Source organism: Brienomyrus brachyistius, unplaced genomic scaffold (genome assembly GCF_023856365.1).
Source record: "Brienomyrus brachyistius isolate T26 unplaced genomic scaffold, BBRACH_0.4 scaffold33, whole genome shotgun sequence".
Taxonomy (NCBI): Eukaryota; Metazoa; Chordata; class Actinopteri; order Osteoglossiformes; family Mormyridae; genus Brienomyrus; species Brienomyrus brachyistius.
The window spans coordinates 3,279,180-3,302,688 of NW_026042308.1; the positions used below are offsets into that span (position 1 = coordinate 3,279,180).

At 43.3% G+C, this 23,509-nt stretch overlaps 1 protein-coding gene and 1 long non-coding RNA gene across 6 annotated transcripts in view; both read right to left on the reverse strand.

Annotated features, from left to right (window-relative positions):
• LOC125721413 (NACHT, LRR and PYD domains-containing protein 3-like) overlaps positions 1-23,509 on the reverse strand; it is a 213,174-nt gene that overhangs the window by 136,836 nt on the left and 52,829 nt on the right. The window lies entirely within an intron of this gene.
• On the reverse strand, positions 9,210-17,791 carry LOC125721450 (uncharacterized). The gene is made up of 3 exons (XR_007385750.1): positions 17,668-17,791; positions 12,699-12,833; positions 9,210-10,198 (listed from the first exon to the last, which is right to left on the reverse strand). It is a non-coding gene; the product is annotated as an uncharacterized LOC125721450 (long non-coding RNA).

Sequence of the window (23,509 nt, forward strand, 5' to 3'; positions counted from 1 at the left end):
GGTCAGGACCATAGGATTCTCGGGACAAGTGCAGCATATTCCAAAATCTGCTCCAGTGGAGATTAAGATAGGGGACAAAAATGTAAATATGCCCATACTAATATCAGAGCACACCCCAGTGAATTTGTTAGGCAGAGATGCTTTGTGTCAGCTGCAGATAGACATAAAATGTACAGAGGGGGGTGTAGAGGTGCTCAGTGGACAGTACAGCCTCATGCGACAAAATTTGTTGTTCCATAAAGGGCAGTATAGTTCATATGGGATTGAAGATGTTACTGGAAAAATTTGGGAAATTTTAGAACAGTGGGGTCCATTTATACAGGAACAATATAGCAATAGGTTAAATTGGACACAGGACAAACATATTTGTTTGTTGCGATGGGGAAAATTCAGTGATCCTGAAATAAAGGGTGAGTGGGATCAGCTCATAGAGTCTCTGCCTGGCCGGGAGAAAGAAAGGATGTGCATGATAACAGACGGGACAATATTAGGCCCTGAGGGAGTAGCCATTCCGATACGGAAGACGGGAATAGTGGGAGAATGGTACAACATACCAGACACGGAGCCCCACATAGCAGTGGCTTTTAATCAGTCCATGCTGGATCTGGGAGAAATGATGCAGCGAGCAAAGCAGGTGGTTTGGATGCCGACGGTGCGTGAAGGCGTGCAGGCAGTGGCAGGAGAGAAGATGTTGAGTGCAAAGGTTGTAGGTGATTTGAAGTTAGACAACAGAGATTCGTGGCTGTGGAGCATGATAGGAGTTTTGTGTGATTCAAAAGAAAGTACAGAGGAATGTTGGCAGGAAATGGAAAGAGAAGTGCCTGAGGAGGTGTGGACTGCTCATGATACAGATGTAGGCCTAGTAAATTCAGCTAGCCCACTGGAAATTTATCTTAAACCAGGGTGCACACCACCCTGGAAAAACCAGTACCCCTTGAAACCTGAGGCCGAGGAAGGTATAAGGGAAACGATAGAGGGATTACTGGATGCAGGGGTGTTGGTGCCTACCATTAGCTGCTGCAACACCCCCCTCTTGCCTGTGCCAAAGGCAGGAGGTGAAAAGTGGAGGCTGGTACATGATTGCGTGCAGAAAATGAGTACAGTACAGTACAGTAATACAGTATGTGGATGATCTATTGTTGTGTGCTGAAACGCTGGCAGACTGCCACCAGGACTCAGTGCAGTTGCTGAAGGTCTTGGCGAAAGGGGGTCATAAGGTGTCCAAGGCCAAGCTGCAGTACTGCCAAGAGCAGGTTACGTACTTGGGGCGTGAGATCAGCCATGGGAGGAAAGCTATAGCAGCAGAACAGCTAAAGGGGATCACTAAGGCTCCGAAACCCATGACTGTGTCACAGATGCTGACTTTTTTAGGGATGACAGGATTCAGCATGGACTGGATTGAGGACTACGCTGTGAAGGTGGCACCGTTGCGGGCACTGATAAAGGAGGAGGGCCACACTAATTTGAAGGCCTCCTTAATTTGGACAAATGAGGCCTCAGTAGCATTTGAATCTATCAAGCAGGAGCTACAGAATGCACCTGCTCTGGGCCTCCCAGACTACACCAAGCCGTTTTATCTGTATGTCGGGAACAGGAAGGACGGCTTTGGGACAGCCCTGCTCACTCAGGACTTGTGTCCTGGCAGACGGAAGCAGCCATTGGCATACTATAGCATGAAGCTGGACAATGTGGCTCAGGGATACCCACCCTGTTTCCAGGGAGTGGTGGCTGCCTATTTAGGCTATGAAAAAAGGCCACAGCCATCACGATGGGTTATCCAGTGACAATTTATACTTCACATAAGGTGGTGGACCTTATTGACAAAGGCAAATTTGTGTTGACCCCAGCGAGGCAGTTAGCGTACTTTGCATTTCTCTCTTACCCGGATGTGACAATAAAGCACTGCACTACAGTAAACCCTGCAGACAGCATTCCCCTGGAGGATGAGGGGCACTCTTTGAGTCTTTGGTTTACACTAAACTGAGACCAGACTTGGAGAGTTCTCCCATTGAAAATAGCGAGATGGTGTTGTTTGTGGATGGCTCATGTTGGAGAGATGTGGATGCCTTAAAGGCTGGGTTTGCTGTAGTTCAGGCACAGGGTGATGATTTTCACACTCTCGTTTCAGAGCCAGCGGCACAACCGTGTTCCGCTCAATTAGCGGAGCTAAAGGCTTTGACTGCAGCGTGCCGGCGAGGACAACATAAGACGGTTACAATCTACACAGACTCTGCATACGCACACGATGGATGCCATCTGTTTGGAGCAGTCTGGAAGCAAAGGGGCTTTCGCAAAAGTGACGGCTCCCCCATTCAGCATTATAATCAGATTTTGGAGTTGCTACATGCAATGATGCATCCTAAGCATTTGGATATTATAAGTGTCAAGCCCACCGCAAAGGTCGTGATTTTGTTATTCGAGGCAATGCGGCCTCTGATGCAGCAGCCAGGGCGGCTGCGCAGGTCAGGACTGCTCATCTTTTGCCTATGGTGACTATAGAGCCGGACCTTACTGTTTCTGATCTGGTGGCCCTGCAGGAGCGTGCAGGCCCCTATGAGGCCTCTGTCTGGCTAAAAAGGGGGGCCTCTAAGGATGCTAATGGTCTGTATCGCAACCATGAGGGACTTTTGGCCGCACCTCTGTCTCTGGCGAACATTTTGATAATGGATGCGCATGGTCTTGACCATTGTGCAAGGGGGGAGGTGTTACGGAAAATGACACGACAAGGTTTCTGGGCACCTCAGATGCAAGCAATGGTGGATGCAAGGTTGTCGGAATGTGAGGTGTGCATTAAGAACAATGTACACAAAGCAATCATAGCCCCAGTAGGGCACATTCCAGTGCCTGAAGAACCGTTCAGACACCTAGTGATGGACTATGTGGACATGGGAAAAACAGCATATGGAAAGCGATACATGCTTGTGATTGTGGACAGGTTCAGCAGATGGGTGGAGGCAATACCGTCCAAGGACATGGGAGCGATGACAGTGGTGAAATTCCTGATCAGAGAGGTGATTCCGAGGTTTGGGATACCAACTGAAATAAGCTCTGATAATGGAGCTGCCTTTGTGGGGAAAGTTACTAAGTTAGTGCTTCAACAGCTGAGAATAAAACAAAGGTTGGGATGTGTGTATCACCCTCAGTCGCAGGGCATGGTGGAGAGAGTGAATGGCACACTTAAGCAGAAGCTGAATAAGATTTGCGCCACCACGAAAATGAACTGGGTGGATGCACTGCCAACAGCCTTGATGGCGTATCGAATGGAAATGCACAGGGTGACGCATTTGTCTCCGCATGAAATGCTGACAGGGAGACCAATGCCTGGATCGACTTGGAGGGGGCGTATAAGGGACCCAGCCTAGATCAGCTGGGGGATGAATTAAAGTTGTAAATGAGGACGTTAACCAAAATACACAAAGTTATTTCCAAACAGGAAAAGGAGAAAGCACAGAAAGAAGACACAGACCAGAAGGATCCAGTCATCTTTCCAGGAGATAAAGTCTACCTGTGAGTGTTCCGGCGAAAGTGGCACGAGCCCCGACGAGAGGGACCCTTCAAGGTGACACGAGCCACAGCAACAGCAGTACAGGTAGAAGGGAGTAACACGTGGTATCATTTGAACCACTGCACTAGAGTACTGCACGAAAGGCAGATAGTCACTGAAAACGACACAGAGGATGCAGCTGCCCTTGACTCAGATGGCCCTGATGTAGCTTCCAGAGGAGCTCCACAACTTGGGGTGGAGCCAGTTTCAGGTTCAGAGCAGAGTGAGGGTCAAGAGGAAGCGTCGCAAGCAGGCCAGCCACCCCAGACAGGACACGAAGCTGTGGGTTCTGGTAGGGCTGACAGCGACGATGTTAGTGATGAGAATGATATATCAGGCCCTTCAGGTTTGGGGGCACAGCAGGACCACAGGTCAGGAGAGTTCAGGACAATTGACTTCACTGACTCAGCGTGGTCCTTTAATGTTGAATAACCTCTCAGATAACAATGAGCGAAAGCGGAGAGAAATAAGGAGGAGATATGGGAGTGAGGAGAGTGAGCAAATTGTAGAATATACCCAGGATGAAGTAGACCTGGATGGGTTAGCAAAACGTACGCTTGGAAATTGGTGGTATAAATGGGCTAAATAAACCGCCGTTTCATTAGGGCAGGAGGGTTGTGTGTTGTGTGCAGGTCCTGACCCTTCAGTTAGGGTAGTTCCGTTCCCATACACTAATAAACGGTGTGAAGAATGGGAAATGGAGAGGATTATGAGATTCTGGAAGAGTCTGTGTCAGGAGGGGCAGGCTCCTGAGAAAGACTGCAGACCCATATCTAACCAGTCAGAGCGCATACCATACTGCCCCTATCAGTGTCTGATATATCAGGGAAATACTAAATATGCTTACAGGGTGGAAAAGCATTGTGGGCAGTTTAAGCCCTGGGAAGGGGGACAGCAAGATATTATGATGAAGAGTTTTTTCAAGGGACCTATTTATAACTGTTTTACAAATGATGGGCCAGAGGAGGTAGGCATCTTCTGGGGAACCTGTGGAACTGTTTGGGATGTGAAAGGTCCCCGATCACAGAACGGAGAACTATCACATGTCCGCTGGATGCGCTAGAAAACCAGAGTGTGCCCCTGGCAGATGTGTGGTGTCTGTGTGGTAAGGAGGGCGGATTGAGGCCTACTCTTCCCTATAATTGGGGAGGCCTCTGCGCTAGGGTAATGTTAGCCAGCCAGGTGGATATATATTCTAGAAGACGACCGTCTAGGTCCCGCAGATCTGTTGCAAATTATGAGAAGGATCCCAATATATATATATATATAGATGAGATTGGCCAGCCGAGGAGCATTCCAGAGAAATATAAGGCGAGAAGTGAGATAGCTGCTGGTTTCGAATCAATATTTATTTGACCTACTCTTAACAAAAATGTGGAATGGATAAATTATTTGTATTATAATCAGCAGAGGTTTACCAACTATACTCAGGAGGCACTCGCATCTCTGGGGGAGCAGCTTCAGGCCACCAGTCTGATAGCCTGGCAGAACAGGATGGCCCTGGATTGGCTCCTGGCAGAAAAAGGGGGAGTGTGTGTGCTGTTCGGGGATCAGTGCAGTACGTTTATTCCCAATAATACAGCCCCGGATGGTTCCTTTCCTGAGGCTATGAGAAAGTTTGCTCTGCTACTAATCTTGTGTTGTGTAGTTCCTCTTGTTCGCTCCCTAGTGGGGAGAGCACTGTCCCGGCAGGCAACTATAGCTGCAATGTCTAGAGTGGTGGGAGGACCGTTTGGAGCGGCATCCTCCTGGACCAACACGGAAACGGATGGCGACATAGACACCTTGGATGCAGTCCTGCCCATAGCTGAAGTTCAGCTGTTCCGTGTGTGAATACTCCGAGCAGGAGACCTGCAGAATGCCTGCCTCCCACAACATCTGGGATTTTTCTGATTAGGACAGACTGTCTGTTATAATAGTCTGCAATATTATTAGTTAACCTTTTACTTATCCTTGTATTAGATATATCTGTTTTTGTATTGTTTGTAATAGGCTTTGTAGTCCTGCTATATATGCAATATATCCAGGGGAGGTCATTGTATGGCGATGCTCCCCTCCCTTTCCTGATGTACCCCCTGTGCTGCTGTTGGTTGATTCTCCGTGTTAGTAGTTTGTGAGTCATGCCTGCCATGGACCCCGAAGGGGGGCCGCGCCTGTGGCGGGCTGGGAGTGGAATTTCCCTGGGTCATAGGGTTTTTGCCCTCCCTCCTAGGCTGGATGGACAGGATTGTGTGTGGGACTCCTTGGAGTCCCAAAGGGGGGAAATATATGGAAGAATATTTAGCACTATATAGCGTAGAATATAAGTATTATAATATTATTAAAAAGTATGCCAAATATCCATGATGTAATCATTACAATGTAAACATTATAATGTAATCAACACAATGTAACCAACTGAGTATGTATTTGCACCTTTTGTTAGTCTGAGATTCTGTTAGCTACTTTATGTTAGTCCTGAATCTATGAATATTCACTTTTATTAACGTATATTTTATCACAATGCTAAAGGACAAATATATTATCAACCTTTTAGTTAGACAATGTGTAAAAGGCTGAAACTGCCTAGGTTTACTACTGAAGGAAGGGATTCGCCTGTGTTCACCAGAAGTTCACGGCTGAGCATTTTTAAAAAACCAAGTGGAGCTGCTCGCGCCACCGTTATGTTCAGCCGAGAGACCAAACGGTAAAAGAAATGATGGACAAACTTGTCACCTAGGGGTGTGGATTAAGGAAAAAAACAATTATTGTGAATGGCTGAAGGAATCATGATGCTTAAGTGACAAGATATTGTTAAATGATAAGAACTTATATAAAAATTGGTGTAAAACAGTACTGGACACACTTTACGTGTCCAGCCTTGGTTGTAACTCCATTGTTGCAATAAAGACTGAATTCTGGATACTGCACAAGCGGCTCTCTGACCTCTGATTTGGCGGGGAAGGAGAAAAAACCACGACAGTGACACAACAGAGAAATTGAATATTTTATTTAACTCCTCAGGGTCAAGACTCTGGTTTCCAGCTCACCGCTCTCTGTTACATTTCCATGGCCATTTTGTCCGATAGTATCATTTTATTTTTCTATGCTATAGTCTTTTATATTTAATCATTGCGTGCTATTTATTATAAATAATAGTTTATTTTCCTTGTGATGTGTGTGTGCCTAAAAGTATTAAATAGAAGTAAAAGCAACTAGAGTTTCCTCAATAATGTATTTCATGAACTGATATTTTCCCAACAAAACCCATGTATGCAATCAAGCCTCTGTCATAGTTTGTACATAATATTTGGAATAACCGTTATGAAGACTTTGCAGAATATGTACTACAAGCCTCTCCAGTTGCAGCCACACCCATATCCAAACTCACATATAAGGTATATTTGTATATGTGTGTTTCCAAGGTACCAACATTCCTACAGAATCATGTTGCATAATATATCCACATATAGGGAATTTCAGTGTGAGTCCTGATGCATTATGCATACTGCTTTCAAATCTGTGATCAAAGCACTGACTGCAAAAAACATGGAGACCATAATGTCTCTAAAAGGTGAAAATGAAACATGTCAAGCGCCCCCTACTGGCTGGCTGCAGTACCATTATTAGCACCACCCATCCCAATGTGTTTCAGTGTTCCAGATTTTCCACATCACTTTCATATCTTTCCATCTATACAATAACAAAACATTGATTCTCAATGTATTATTAGTTATGTAATTAATGTCATCTAAACATGAATGTCATTAATATTATTAGAATTAATTTGCATATTTTGAAAATCTATACTTTTCTTCAACACAACGTGCAGCTTCTACCCCAAGCACAATCCACATTATTACTTAAAAGCTTATTGACCCCCTGATTCTGGTATCACTTACTTTTCAGTAATTTCAAGTAAACATTATCTGTGCTGTATTTGTATGATGAAACCAATCCTTGAGCCCAATATAAAATAACTGAAATAAATCAAAGTTTGAAGTCATTCAAACTTCAGCACTTTTCAATTTTGTTTTGTATTTCAATAAAAGCTGCAACATCAAATCCGGCCAGTTCTGATCTGCTTGCCATTTTTGCTTAAAAAATAAATGCTGGTGTTATCAAAAACTATGTCATATAGCTATATTCCAGATTCATTACAGCCAAACACATCTCGGAGCTCCGAGGAACCTCCTTCTCCTTACATTTGGAGATGATGGTGGCGCAGGAGGTAGTGCTATCGTTTAGCAACTAGAGAGTTCCAGGTTCGAGCCCTGGTTTCTCCTGACCTCATCAAAAGTGTCCTTCAGCAAGACACTGAACCCCAAATTGCTCCCGGCGTGCAGGTTGGCGCCTTGCATGGCAGCCTCCCCCACCGGTATGTGGATGGGTGAATGTGAGGCATGAATTGTAAAGCGCTTTCAGTTCTCATAAAAGTAGAAAAGCACATTTACCATGTGTGTTTTGGATTTGGATTGTATTGGTGTGTAGTCAATCGCTCATGTACATGCTCAATCGCAGTAACATTTTCACAGGAATTTGGGAAACAAGTGCTAATTCTATGTGGGTGTATTCAGTGGGAAAGGTGTGTATGTAGGGCATGTCCTCTCCCCCCCCCACTCACTGTTCATTATTACTCACTGTGTAATATAAAATGCAAATGGAATACTGTAATATGAAGCACTGCAGTAAGAGGACAATATTACAGTACAGGGCACATTGTTGGATTACATACCTGCTGGCTCTATGAAATGTTTGAATGGTTGAGGACATGGTTGTTCTCCCATCATTCAGCCGACCAGCCTCAGTCATTGTAAGGCCATGATTGAGGACCTAAATATATATATACAGTACTGTGCAAATGTCTTAGGCAGGCAAAGAAAATGATGTTTAGATTATCCTCCTGTTGGTGTAAAACTATGATATGATGCCTGTCAAAGTGTGTCAGCTTCGCCATTTCAGAACCTCTGCTAAAATCATCCTAGTATTTGCAGCCATGTATTTTTTGACTTGACCACTAGCAGACCTCATACAGCTAGTCAATCTGTCACTGACATTTTAAGCCAATACATTTAATTATTTAATTGAGCTGTTGGTAAAATTTAACAAAATCATCTGAGGTGCCCCTGGGGAGAAGTTTGGGAACTGAGGCAATGTTTATCTAGCCATCCAACTAGATATCAGTAACTTTTTAGAAAACAGAAGAAATTATTACTAGTTTTTTATTGTGTTACTCTTAATTTGCAGACGTTCTAATGTTAAATTGTGTTTTTTGTTCAAAGCCAAAATACACTTGCTACCCAGATAAACAGCTTCAAACATTTCTTTGGACTGCCTAAGACTTTTGCACAGTACTGTATATATACACACACGCAGTTATACAGATGTATAGAGAACATGCTTGAGCGATTATGACGACCATTTTGCATGTAATGATTTATACAATAAACTAACACCAGATGTTTTGGGGGGTCAGACTTTTGACATTTCGGCATGGTGGTGCAGTGGTTAGCACTGTTGCCTCACACCTATGGGACCCGGGTTCGAATCTCCGCCTGGGTCATATGTGTGTGGAGTTTGCATGTTCTCCCCATGTCATCGTGGGGTTTGTGTGAGTGTGCCCTGTGATGCGCAGGCCCCTCATCCTGGGTTGTTCCCAGCTTCGTGCCCATTGCTTCCGGGATAGGCTCCGGACCCCCCGCGACCCAATAGGAAAGGCGGTTTGGGAAATGGATGGATGGATAAAGCCGGACAGGCCTGCAGTAGTTGCTGAGGATGTTCACATCTCCTCCTTTCAGAGTTACTAGTCAGGGAGGGCTTTCCCTAAGGCGATCAGTCTTACGTAGTGAATAATGAATAAAATAATGAACAATGTAAGTAAAGAATGAGTGTGGTCTATGTGCGTTTCCCAAAAGCCTTCATTATTCCAGAATTAACAGACAAACTTTAAGTAGCACTTTGTTGGCTCTTCCCAGCCTCCACGTGAGAAAAGCACAAACTGTCAATAAGAGGAAAATCGATTCCAAGTATGTAAAGAGCAAAATGCGAGTCAAATCATTGCCACATGATGCATGTAAACATGAACAATATAACATATAATGCAAATCTAAACTTGTGAAAACGCACAGATGGGATAACAAATTAAATTATCAGTTGCAAATATACCAATAGGCTGAAAACGTGATGGGGCTCTTTGTACAAAGAAACCATGGACAGCAGCCAGAGAAAGAGGAAACATCAGCTCTGCAAGGCGGCGATACAACTAATGGAGGAGGTGGGGGAACAATGGAGGGAATCACTGCCAGGATGAAAGGCTACTGTGGCCAGCAGTGATCTGGGATTGAAGTCTGCAGGAAATGGCAGGACTTCTCCAGCCTCACAAAGTGATAACTGGGGATAAATGGGGATTGGGGATCATGCTGACTGGGCAGGGGGTCAGGAGCTGCGTCACACACACAGGACAACACAGAGGGAGCTGCAAGCACTCGGGAAAGAAAAGGCTCATTTTTCATAGAGACAATTCCTCACAACAGCTTGTGGGGACTGACCGGCTTAATGTACAGTCGGAGGAAGAGGGACCCGGTCACAGCGATGGCTGGCAGCTCTTAGCCTTCCAGACGCGTCGATTGATACACAGGGTTGTTGTTGTGCCAGGGAATGCAGTTGATTGCAGTTCTGCCTTTGCAGTACAAGGCGAATTTGATGAGTGAAATCATTCATTGAATTCATATTGCCAACAGGTATGGAATGTACTGAGAGACCTTTTGAGCTGGGTGAATGTTAAGTGGGACAGAGGTAAACTGGGACACTCATACAGTTGTGGTCAAAAGTTTACATACACTTGTAAAGAACATAATATCATGGCTCTCTTGAGTTTCCCGTTATATCCACAACTCTGATTTTTCTCTGATAGAGTGATTGGAACAGATACTTCTTTGTCACAAAAAACATTCATGAAGTTTGGTTCTTTCATGACTTTATTATGGGTTAACAGAAAAAAGTAATCATATCTGCTGGGTCAAAAATATACATACAGCAACATAAATTCGCAATTTTGGTGACTTAGAAAGTTGTGTCAGTGAAATGAGCTTCATAGCATGGCCTCTTAACTTCTTGTGAGTGATTATGAGTGACTACAGCTGGTGACTTCTCTGAGGCCATTTAAATAGGGCTCATTGGATACAAACGTCCACAAACGCTACAATGGGAAAGTCAAAGGAGCTCAGTATGGATCTGAAAATGCGAATTATTGACTTGAACAAGTCAGGAAAGTCACTTGGAGCCATTTCAAAGCAGCTGCAGGTCCCAAGAGCAACAGTGCAAACAATTGTTTGTAAGTATAAAGTGCATGGCACTATTTCATCACTACCATGTTCAGGAAGAAAACGCAAGCTATCACCTGCTGCTGAGAGAAAATTGGTCAGGAGGGTAAAGAGTCAACCGAGAACCACCAAAAAGCATCTCTGCCAAGAATTAGAAGCTGCTGGAACACAGGTGTCATTGTCCACAGTCAAGCGTGTTTTGCATCTCCATGGACTGAGAGGCTGCCGTGCAAGAAGGAAGCCCTTGCTCCAAAAGCGGCACCTTAAGGCTCGACTGAAGTTTGCTGCTGATCACATGGACAAAGATAAGACCTTCTGGAGGAAAGTTCTGTGGTCAGACGAAACAAAAATCGAGCTTTTTGGCCACAATGCCCAGCAATATGTTTGGAGGAGAAAAGGTGAGGCCTTTAACCCCAAGAACACCATGCCTACCATCAAGCACGGTGGTAGTATTATGCTGTGGGGCTGTTTTGCTGCCAATGGAACTGGTGCTTTACAGAGAGTAAATGGGATAATGAAGAAGGAGGATTACCTTCAAATTCTTCAACATAACCTAAAATCATCAGCCCGAAGGTTGGGTCTTGGGCACAGTTGGGTGTTCCAACAGGACAATGACCCCAAACACACATCAAAAGTGGTAAAGGAATGGCTAAATCAGGCTAGAATTAGGGTCCTGACTTAAACCCCATTGAAAACATGTGGACAATGCTGAAGAAACAAGTCCATGTCAGAAAGCCATCAAATTTAACTGAACTGCACCAATTCTGTCAAGAGGAGTGGTCAAAGATTCAACCAGAAGCTTGCCAGAAGCTTGTGGATGGCTACCAAAAGCGCCTAATTGAAGTGAAAATGGCTAAGGGACATGTAACCAAATATTAGCATTGTTGTATGTATATTTTTGACCCAGCAGATATGATCACTTTTTTCCGTTAACCCATAATAAAGTCATGAAAGAACCAAACTTCATGAATGTTTTTTGTGACAAAGAAGTATCTGTTCCAATCACTCTATCAGAGAAAAATCAGAGTTGTAGAAATAACGGGAAACTCAAGAGGGCCATGATATTATGTTCTTTACAAGTGTATGTAAACTTTTGACCACAACTGTATGTCTGGTTTCCACTGGCTTCCTGTAGCTGCACGCATCAGATTCAAAACACTGATGCTGGCATACAAAGCCAAAAATTCTCTGGCACCATCCTACCTAAAGGACCTCATCACACCCCGCTCTGCACCACGATCTCTCCGATCCTCCAGCACTGCTCGACTGGTCCCACCTCCCCTCAAGGCACAAGGAAGACACGCATCTCGGCTCTTCTCTGTCCTGGCACCTAATTGGTGGAATGAACTCCCCCTAGATGTCCGAACAGCTGAATCCTTGACTGTCTTCAAGCGACGACTCAAAACTTTTCTTTTTCAGAAATACCTGACGTAGAACTTCTATATTCTTACTCGATCCTTTTTCTGGTGTTTAAAAAAAATAAATAAAAATAAATAAATAAATAAAAAATTCTGCACTACTCAATGGAGTTCTCAGAGATAGTATTCATAGCTTGGGTCCTTATTGAGCTAGCATCGGAAATTCATTGTAGAGTCTCAAAGCACTTATGTAAGTCGCTCTGGCTAAGGGCGTCTGCCAAATCCTGTAAATGTAAATGTAATGTAAATGTCTGATACTCTGTATGGGTCTTATATCAGCAGCATTGTTACATTGCCCAAAAAAGGACATCATTGTGTTTTGGCCAAACTCTGTGTCTCTGTGACACGACAGCAGGCAAAGGAGGATGTAGAAAATAAGGAGTGGGTGGGAGCACTGGTTACTCTACCAGCATTACCCACTGATCTAATACCAACCGCCTCCTGTTTGCATTCCTCACTTCCTCACGGTTGGTTCTGTGCTCGACCGTGGGCATCTTGCGGTTTCTATGACGTCACACCATTTGATCTTGACGTCAGTCCAGGGTCTCATCCTCTCTTCCTCTGGCAGGACTGGGGATGAGAGAGTCCAGTTGTTTGATGCAGTGGGTCGCTCTCACTGGATGGTCTAATTTAGAAGCTGATCATTTATTTCTGTTATTACAGTCAGTGACGCTAAAAGGTGAGCTTCAGTGAACAGTGTGTGGCAACTGCAGGAACAGAGGCACTCAGGCAAACCCAAGTGCAGAATATTACCCCCGAATGGCAGCTTTTTATCAGCAACAGGGAGACCTGGGATGGGGGAAGGGTGGGGGGTGGGGGGTGCTGAAGGGCTGTTTGCTCTGGTGGGTCCAGGCCAGTCACTGGCAACGTCAGCACTGGTGATTTGACAGGTCGCTGCTGCCTGTATTTTGTCTGAAATTTTGTGGTTTCCTTTCTATAGGCTGTCAGGCTGTAGAGTCACAGAGAGGCTGTTCTTCTCTGACTTCAGCTCTGAAGTCAAACCTCAGAAATCTGGATCTGAGCTACAATCACCCAGGAGACTCAGGAGTGAAGCTGCTCTCTGCTGTACTGGAGAATCCCAGCTGTAAACTGGAGAAGCTGAAGTGAGTAGAGAATGAATATTTTATGTCGGTTTAAGTCAAGTTTATTTATATAGCACATCTTTCATACAAGAAGGTCATTCAAAGTGCTTTCCAGAAAAGATAAGAAATAAAATGCTTAATGCACAAAGTAAAATCGTAGGACTAAATATGACAATAAAAAATTAAAAGAATATTAAACGTTTAAGGAGAGATATTAGAAGTGACAAACTGCCAGTCCCATCAGACGGCCATCGGCCATCGACCTGCGGCCCAGGATGCTCCGGTCACAGGAGCACTTATGTTCCACCATGCTGTTCGTTATGGACACACTGTGGGCAGCACAGGGATTCAGATCGGCCAGGCCGTTCCTCCCAATCACACCCTTCCAGGTTTCACTGTCGCTACGCACATCAGCGTTAATGTCTCCCAGCAGGACAATGCAGTCCCCACGGGGGGCACCTCCCAGCCCCCCCTCCCAGGTCTACAAGCAGTCCAGGTACTCTGAGCTGGTGTTCGGTGCATACGCATAAACAGTCAGACCCCCTCCCCCAACTCGAAGTGGAAGGGAGGTAACCCTCTCACTCACTGGGGTGAACTCCAACGTTCTGGCACTGAATTGGGGGGGCTATTAGCTTATTTCGCAGAGGTCACCATTTTCAAAATGAAAACGAGGCTGAGGTGGGATGAATTCCACAAAATTCGTTGATGCTACTGTGGCATATTCTTGTGAACCAGGATGTACATCTTATCAAAGACGAGAATGTGATCAAGGTTTACCTTTCTCTTGATTTCCTTGTAACCAGGACACTTAGAAGCTAAGTTCAAATTTAGAAAACACACTTTTGCAGAATCATGGATTTACAGTAGTGAGGATGTTTCATATAACCAAGCTGCCTCCTGCTATAATTCCTCACAGTGGGGCTGAAGATTTTTATTTTCTAAGTGAAAACCCAAGATCCATTGGAGGTGAAGTACCTGACTCTGCTTGGACCTAAAATATATTCATACCCCATTGAGTAACTCTGTAATGTACCATATATGTTTAGTAATATGTATCCAGCGTTTTCAGCCTCTCTCAGGATAATAGTGCTTGTTGTCTCAGAAAATTGTAAACTCAGAAAATAAATCAAGCTTGTTAATAACTAACGTTAGTTATTCACGCTGCAAAGAATATTTTGATGTTTGCTGATTAGCTAGTACATTGACACTTAGGCTACGCCTGTCAAAATCCTTAACTTACCTTTAATATCAGTAATGTTCCCCTCTATTCAGTTGCTGTATCCTTTTAACAGAACTGCTCTTGATATTCAACATCCCTCCTCAGCCCATTTTTCAGCATCGTTTATGGTAAAATGTGGCACCAGCTCAAAGTTTATGGTCCAAACCGTTGTTATGTGACTGTACTTCCAGGCTTCCACTTGGGGTGACTCCCTCCTCTGCCTCGCTTTCCATTCAAAATGGCGGCCATGTGAAATCAGCACATAAGTAGACCCACACCTGCCCAGCACCTCTCACCAGGGGCAAGTCAAGAGTGGAATAGAGGGGAGTCCAGCGCCTCTCACCAGGGGCAAGTCAAGAGTGTAATAGAGGGGAGTCCAGCCCCTCTCACCAGGGGCAAGTCAAGAGTGGAATAGAGGGGAGTCCAGCCCCTCTCACCAGGGGCAAGTCAAGAGTGGAATAGAGGGGAGTCCAGCCCCTCTCACCAGGGGCAAGTCAAGAGTGAAATAGAGGGGAGTCCAGCCCCTCTCAAGCCCAACCTGTGCATATATTTAGTCGGTATCTCTCTACCTCCCCAATCAGCTCAGGTTCCTTTCCCACCAGAGAGGTTACTTTCCATGTTCTTAGAACCAGAACTGGTAGCCGATGATGGGTCCGCCTAGGCCCCTGCATACACTGCCACCTGATCCACATTAGGGGTGGGAATCTTTAGGTACTTCGCGATCCGATCCAATTACGATTCTGGGATCCACGATCCGATTCCAAAACGATTCTTCATATACATTTTTTTTGCAAATATGCTTAATTTAAAATTTAAATTATATGTTTTTTGTTCATAGTTAGAATCTCTGTTTGACAGTATTTCAATTTTTAAAATGACAAAGTGAAATAAAGACTTTTATTGATTTTATTTTAACAAAATTATATCAGGATGAACAATTACTAAGAACAATTGTAACAACAAATCAACAAATGTGTTGTTTTCAGTTTGTTTAGAACCTTTTAACAAAGGAAGGAATGTCTTTTATTTATTTTTGTTTAGAACCTTTAGAATTATCTTCAGCCGCGAGCTTAAACTCATCCGTGATGTAGTGAGCCGTAATGGTGACATACGAGTCTGTTGAAATTCATGTCCATGCATCGCATGTTATTGCAATCCTGTCCATATTACTTATTGATTCTAAAATTTGAGCTTTAGTCTCCCTGTAGAGTGCGGGTATTGCAGTGTCACTGAAATAACGTCGTGACTGCACACTATTTCTTGGCTCAAGCACCTGTAACATTGAGCGAAATCCTTCGTTCCCCATTACAGAGTAAGACCAAATCTTTGGCAATGAAACCCGCCACTGACCGTGTAATTCGTTTTGCTTTTTCAGAATTGGATGGAAGCTTTGCTACTTGCTCAAGGGTCCTTTGAGTGAAACCGGCGCTGGGCGCGATCGGGACCGAAGTCCGTTCCTGCAGCTCTGAGTGGAACCGTGTTATATGCTTCTTCATATTAGTAGTGTTCCCGAAATACTTAAATTTGGCGCGACAGACTTTGCACACAGTATGGCTTTTATCAACGACCCCTTTCTCTTTGTCTTCACAAAATCCAAAATGTTGCCACACAGTCGATTTTAAATTTGATGGTGCAGGATGTAGTTTGTCCATTGTTCAAATGAAGAGCAGCATATGTAAGAGGCGAGCGTTGTAATGTTTATTTTTCAGGCGCGCAGTCGCAATTTGATAGAACACAGAATCGATTCTGAATCTTTGAGAATCGATTTTGAATCGTTAGAGAAAGAAAAAAGATGCATCGATGCATCGATTTTTTCTCTCACCCCTAATCCACATTGCACCCAACCCCCACGGCTCGCCCTGCAGATGGTGGATACACAGGAGGGGGGGCCCATGTAAATTAGGCGCTCACCTGCTCCAGGGAAGGGTCCAGGTCTCCCCAACCTGGGCAGGGTCACATGATCCTTAGTGTTAGTGACTCACACTTTGTCTGGCTGCTCACCCAGGAACAATTTGCCTTGGGAGACCCAAACAGGGGCAGCTCCCCGACAACATAGCTGCTAAACTCACAGAGGAACACGACCCCTTCCAGCACAATAGTGTCAATACATGGAAGGGCCCAAACGTCACCCCCGATCTACCAACATACTGTCCTGGCTGACCTCCCTCAAGCGTTACCTACTGATCTAATACCATACTGACAAGGATAACCTCCCTCAAGCGTTACCTACTGATCTAATACCATACTGACAAGGACAACCTCACTCAAATGTTACCCACTGATCCAATACCATACTGTCATGGACAACCTCACTCAAATGTTACCCACTGATCCAATACCACACTATCAAGGGTAACCTCCCTCAAGTATTACCCACTGATCTACTACCATACTGACATGGATAACCTCACTCAAATGTTACCCACTGATCCAATACCATACTGTCATGGATAACCTCACTCAAATGTTACCCACTGATCCAATACCACACTATCAAGGATAACCTCCCTCAAGTATTACCCACTGATCTACTACCATACTGACATGGATAACCTCACTCAGGCGTTACCCACTGATCCAATACCATACTGTCATGAATAACCTCACTCAAATGTTACCCACTGACCCAATACCATACTGTCATGGATAACCTCCCTCAAGCATTACCCGCTGATCTTACACCAAACTGTCATGGTTAGCACTGTGTTGGTTAGCAGCTAATAGACAAAGAAAAGTGATGGATGTGTTGTAATTTTAAATTTAACAAGTTTAAATTTAACAAGCTGAGTTTAACAAAATACAATGTTCCAGTCAAAAGTGAGATGAGTGTTAATGTGCTTCTTAAAAGCTGTACAATAAATTCATTGTTTAAAAGAATCTCTTCTGTGATGAATGTAATGGCTCACTGTGATATAATATACAGTGCACCAATGCAAAAAGTGGTTTTTAATTATTAAATTATTCTAATGTTGCACAGTCAAAAGAGCAGTTCAGGATACATTTCACTGCATGTTGTACCTGTATAACTATGCATGTGACAAATAAATAATCTTGAATCTTAAAAGTCTTTCATTTTCCTAAAGGTGAACCGGTGTGAACTCACAGAGGAATGCTGTGAGGCGCTGGCTTCAGCTCTCAGATCAAACCACTCACATCTGAGAGAGCTGGACCTGAGTGACAATGACGTACAGGATTCAGAAGTGAAGCTGCTCTCTGCTGGACTGGGTATTCCACACTGTAAACTGGAGAAACTGAGGTCAGTATTACTGGGTCTTCCACACTGTAAACAGGGGATACTGAGGTCAGTATTACTGGGTATTCCACACTGTAAACAGGGGATACTGAGGTCAGTATTACTGGGTATTCCACACTGTAAACTGGAGAAACTGAGGTCAGTATTACTGGGTATTCCACACTGTAAACAGGGGATACTGAGGTCAGTATTACTGGGTATTCCACACTGTAAACAGGGGATACTGAGGTCAGTATTACTGAGTATTCCAGACTGTAAACAGGGGATACTGAGGTCAGTATTACTGGGTTTTCCTTCCACACAGTAAACTGTATTTATTGAAAGGAAACACATTGTCAATAGGAAAGTAGTTACATTTACTTATAAGTAATACTTGTATTGGTGATGTGATCTTATTTATCAGTGTTTTTGTCTGTCTCTCTGCAGGCTGTAGAGTCACAGAAGAAGGCTGTTCTTCCCTGGTTTCAGCTCTAAGGTCAAACCCCTCACACCTGAGAGAGCTGGATCTGAGCTACAATCACCCAGGACACTCAGGAGTGAAGCTGCTCATATGGAATATTATTTAGCACTATATAACATAGAATATAAGTTTTATGATATTATTAAGTATGCCAAATATCCATGATGTAATCATTACAATATAAACATTATAATGTAATCAACACAATGTAATCAACTGAGTATGTATTTGCACCTTTTGTTAGTCTGAGTTTCTGTTTATGTTATCCTTGAGATCGTTAACCAACGACATACTTGTGTACTATCCAACTCACAAGATTAGCGGGAAAAAAATAATAACAAGCGTTCCACTTTTGTACTTCAGGCAGTGCCCGTTTAACTGTGCAAGAGCCCGTGTTAATACACAAACAACTCACAGAATGCACATGTACACTGCGGCCATTTTCCGCGCAAAAGAACCGAGTTGAATGCCTTGGCGAATTATTCCGAAAATAAAGAAACACCGCTGCCACCAGCCTGTAACCCTGGTTTCTTGATAAATGGGTAGCGCGTGCCAGTCTCCCTCTTGGGCTGTGGGTAATAAGCGGGCTACAGTTCCTTTTACAATCGTTTTTAATAATCACCACTCGGCGACACAGAACCTTACAACTTACTCCAGCCGCGCTCCAAACTCCCTTCCCGCGCTTCGCATTAAACTGTCCCCCTGTGTACCAGGGCAGATAGGAACTAATAATACAGTTAACCAAGGAAACATACTGAACCTTAATGTAAACACATGTAAATATAACTGAAATAATAGAGTACTGTAACAGATAATAAATAAAATAAAAATAATTAAATCTGATCATTCAACATAACTGTCAAGACAATAACATTGTAATGTAAAATAAATATATATTAACCTTAATAAAATTACTGCAAAGCATAATAATAATATACAACATAAATCAGTGGCATATACTTTAACTAAAATAATCCAAAAATATATAATGTACACAGCAAATATGGTTACACGTATGATCAGGATCACATAACTGCATGGTGCGCAAGTACGCATTCCCCATACACGCGCGGCAATTCCTTGTTGTAGCAGCGCAAATGCGTATTTATTTTTATGTGCATTCACGCTATGGCTAGAAATTACCGTGCATCTTAACATTTATGTGGCTAATTTGTACTTCTTTCGCGGCACGAAGGCTAAAACATATAATGATTTCTTGTCATAACATTGCCAATGTACATAAAATAAACAAGCATTTGCGCTGCTACAAAATATTACCGTGCGTATCGCTTTAGACAGCGAATGAGTACTTTCATATCAGTTATGTGCCCCTTGCATATGATAATTTTTGCATATAAAATAAGGGGGCCGACTTACGCAGGGTTGCCAACTTTGGTCAGCTGGTTGGCGTGAGATTTTCACTTCGAGACAAGTTTACACACGTATTCACATTTATATAACCGTTTTATTACCTTGTAAATAGATTTTAGGGTTTGCAAACTGCCCAAACGCTTTTGATGTAGCCAGTTTTAGGTTTTAAATGGATTAATAGAGATTCTCCATAAGATTTCTTGCCGTGAGTGTTTAGTCTGAAAGCCCGAGTCTCGCGCCAGATGCGTCAGAGTTGGCAACCTGCTTACGGCCGAATCGAACCCACGACCGGTCAGTCGGAGCCGAACGCGGCCGACAGTCGCCAACGAGCTGCATAGGATCGCATCGTCTGTTATGGTACGAATGTGCGTCCGTGACAACAGCTTGAATACTTTTGAATCACATGTACTTACCTTATCAAACATCTTTCGCGACTGGTCGTATTTTGAGCTCGCTTAACATTTAAAAAATGGAAAACAAAGAAATTAAAGTAGTTAAGATTAAAATTGAAATTAAAATAAAAGTGAAAATAACATATAAGGAAGAAGGATCTTTTTCCCAAAAAAATGAGGTGCTGAAGAACATCGGCGAGAGGGTGGACATGGTGAAGGTGATTAAGAAGGATGACACAGACAAGCCCGGATCGACATGGAGGGTGTCTTACATACCGAAGGTAAAGCACTGGCTTAAGAGACCTTATTAGAGCACTTTCATTAGAGCATAAAATGTCTTAAATCAATCCTCTTTCCTTGTTTTAACAATCGGCTGTCCCAGACTGGAACCGAAGAAAGTTTCCGTGGCCAGAGGAGTCGTCCATGGAGCGCGAGGGACAGGCCACCCCCCCTGGAGGAAGCAGGAACAACGAGGAAGAAGCCCCAGCTGAAGTTCCTCCATCGGACAGACAGCAACGGCTCCTGCGCCCTGCGAGCAGAGAGAGGCCAGGGGCAGCGTCAGCATTCAGCGGAACAGCAACTCCTGCAGCGGATTCACGGACTTATGGGTTATGGTGGGAGACGGAGGACTGGCAGAGACATTGTTCCTGACGGACTTGTGGGTTATGGCCGGGGACGGAGGGATATTAGAGATACGGTTTAAGTGTTAATGTAGATATAAGATAGAATAAGACAAGTTAAGTTAACATATGATAAGATAAGTTAAAATATAATAATTAAGATAGCTTATCTTATCATATGTTAACTTAACCTATCATTATAACTTAACTTAGGCTAAGTTAAAATATAAGATAGGCTAAGTTAAGATAAGAGCTTTATAATAAAACTTAACATTCAAACTGTGTCTTTGTCATCTCTTCAGTGTTGTGTCTGTCTTGCTTTGATAATTTTGCATCGTTAATTTATATCTGACACTCTCCTAAATATCAATATGCAGAGAAGGAGGAATGGGAGGAAGGTACGGTTAAGTTAAAAAAAATAATAAAGTATCAAAATAACAGTGTTACCTTATTTTGACGCAGAAAGAGACATTTCAGTGTTACTGCCACCTTTGAGTTAATGGCTGCAAATGTTGGTGTTAGAAGTGCCGGTAAATAACGCGGCGTAAGTTTAACTCCGGTGTGTTTCTGAAAAATGCACCGGCTTCTGCCTGCTGTCATTCGGCGAACATATAGGAGATCTGGTAAGTTGTCATTTAACGTAATGCTAATGTGCATTACCAGTTAGTAAGTGTTTTACTGTATCACGCACCTTACACTACGAAATCAAGCCCCTTAATTTTTACTCCTTAAAATTACCTTAACTTTGACCTTAATTATTGCTATATGTGAAATTAAGGGAAAAGGTGCAATGATTAAGGCCAATTAAGGGGTAAAACTACTCAATTTCCCAATTTAATTTTTCAAAATTACCTCTTAAATTTAAACTCAAAAAATCCTTAATTCACCCCTTAATTTTTTTATGAATTAAGGGGCAGTTTAAGATTGTTTGACGGTCTGTAATTACATAACATTGCCCTTTAATTCTGATTAATTAAGGGGCAGTTTAAGAGTATCGTAAGGTTCCTTTACTATTTAAAATTACTTATATTTGCCCTCAATTCTAATAAATGGTGTTTAATATTATTATAAGGGTCCGTAAACCCTTAAAATTCTTTATTTCACCCATTCATTTTTATTAATTAAGGGATTATTTAGGGGGTGGCATGGTGGTGCAGTGGTTAGCACTGTTGCCTCACGCTTCTGGGACCCGGGTTCGAGTCTCTGCCTGGGTTACGTGTGTGGAGTTTCCATGTTCTCCCCATGTCGTCGTACTCCGGTTTCCCCCCACAGTCCAAAAGCATGCTGAGGCTAATTGGGGTAACTAAATTGACCGTAGGTGCTAAAACACTAAACCCTATTGTCTGAACCAAATTCTCAGTTGCCTGAACCCACTTATTGAATCAGTCACTCTTTTGGCAAAATCATAAGCACTTGTCACCTGTTTAGACACATCTTGTCAACACATTATCATTGTGATGCACCTGTATTGCATAATGGTGAGCACAGGTGGCAAAAGTCAAACACAATTAAAGCTCAGGTGTCACCGGTTGAACACAACAACTCAAAATATATCACACTTGTGGCTAATGATGTGAGGGTACATATAAGCCAGAGCACTGGTTTGTGAGGCACTACAATGGATTGAAATCTAAGGAGAGGAGTTCATGTGAGAGGAGGTCGAGCAGGTCGAGGTGGTCAGCGAGGACAAAGAACAGTAATATCTGATGAAATCAGAGCTACTGTGATTGACCATGTTCTTGTCCATGGTATGACAATGAAGGAGGCCGGACTAAGGGTACAACCAAACATCAATAGATTCACTGTGTCCACCATAATCCGAAGATTTAGAGAAGAGAACAGGTAGGTACTTTTTTTGACATTATAGTATGTAAATGTTGACAACAATTACATATGTACAATGACTGTACTATATACTGTCCCACAGTAAACATGTTTCGGTACATCACTGTGCCAGTGTACTATAGTATTGTAATAGAGAGTTAGTCTGACTGTTTGTAGGCCTATTCCATGTATGTATTTTTGTAAGTGCATGTTCTCTTTTTGTAGAATTGAACGACTGCCACATAGGGGTGGTTTGACATCTATGTTCTCCCCACACCAAGAGACCCTAATTGTCGACATGGTCCGTGAGAACAACACCATTAAACTGCGTGAAATTCAGCAGAGGATCATTCAGGACCATGTGCATTTTGAGGGTATCAACAGTGTCAGCCTCTTTACTGTTGACCGTGTCCTCAAGCGCAACAGACTGCGCATGAAACAGCTGTACAGAGTGCCCTTTGAACGCAACTCTGATAGAATCAAAGAGCACAGATCCCAGTATGTACAGGTTGGTATATATCCAGACACATAAATGTTGGTTTCTGTATGCAGTGATTTACTGTAGTTGGCCTACATCACTCACAAAAATATATATCTATTTCTACAGAGTTTTTGAACTGGATGCAATGGAAAAACTCCATGAATACATCTACATGGATGAAGCTGGATTTAATCTCACCAAAAGGAGAAGGAGAGGCCGTAATGTGATTGGCGAATGGGCCATTGTTGGTGTCTCTGGGCAGCGTGGTGGCAATGTCACATTGTGTGCTGCCATCAGTAATCATGGTGTTGTCCACCATCAGGCGACCCTAGGGCCCTACAACATTCACCAGCTCCTCATTTTCCTCAATCACATGCGAGATGCTCTGTTAGGGCAGCAGGATGAGCAGCCCATCTATGTTGTTGTTTGGGACAATGTGAGTTTTCACAGAGGCCTCCAGGTTAGAGAGTGGTTCAATATGAACCAAGGTTTTATCAATCTTTGCCTTCCACCGTACTCCCCTTTCCTGAACCCCATTGAAGAA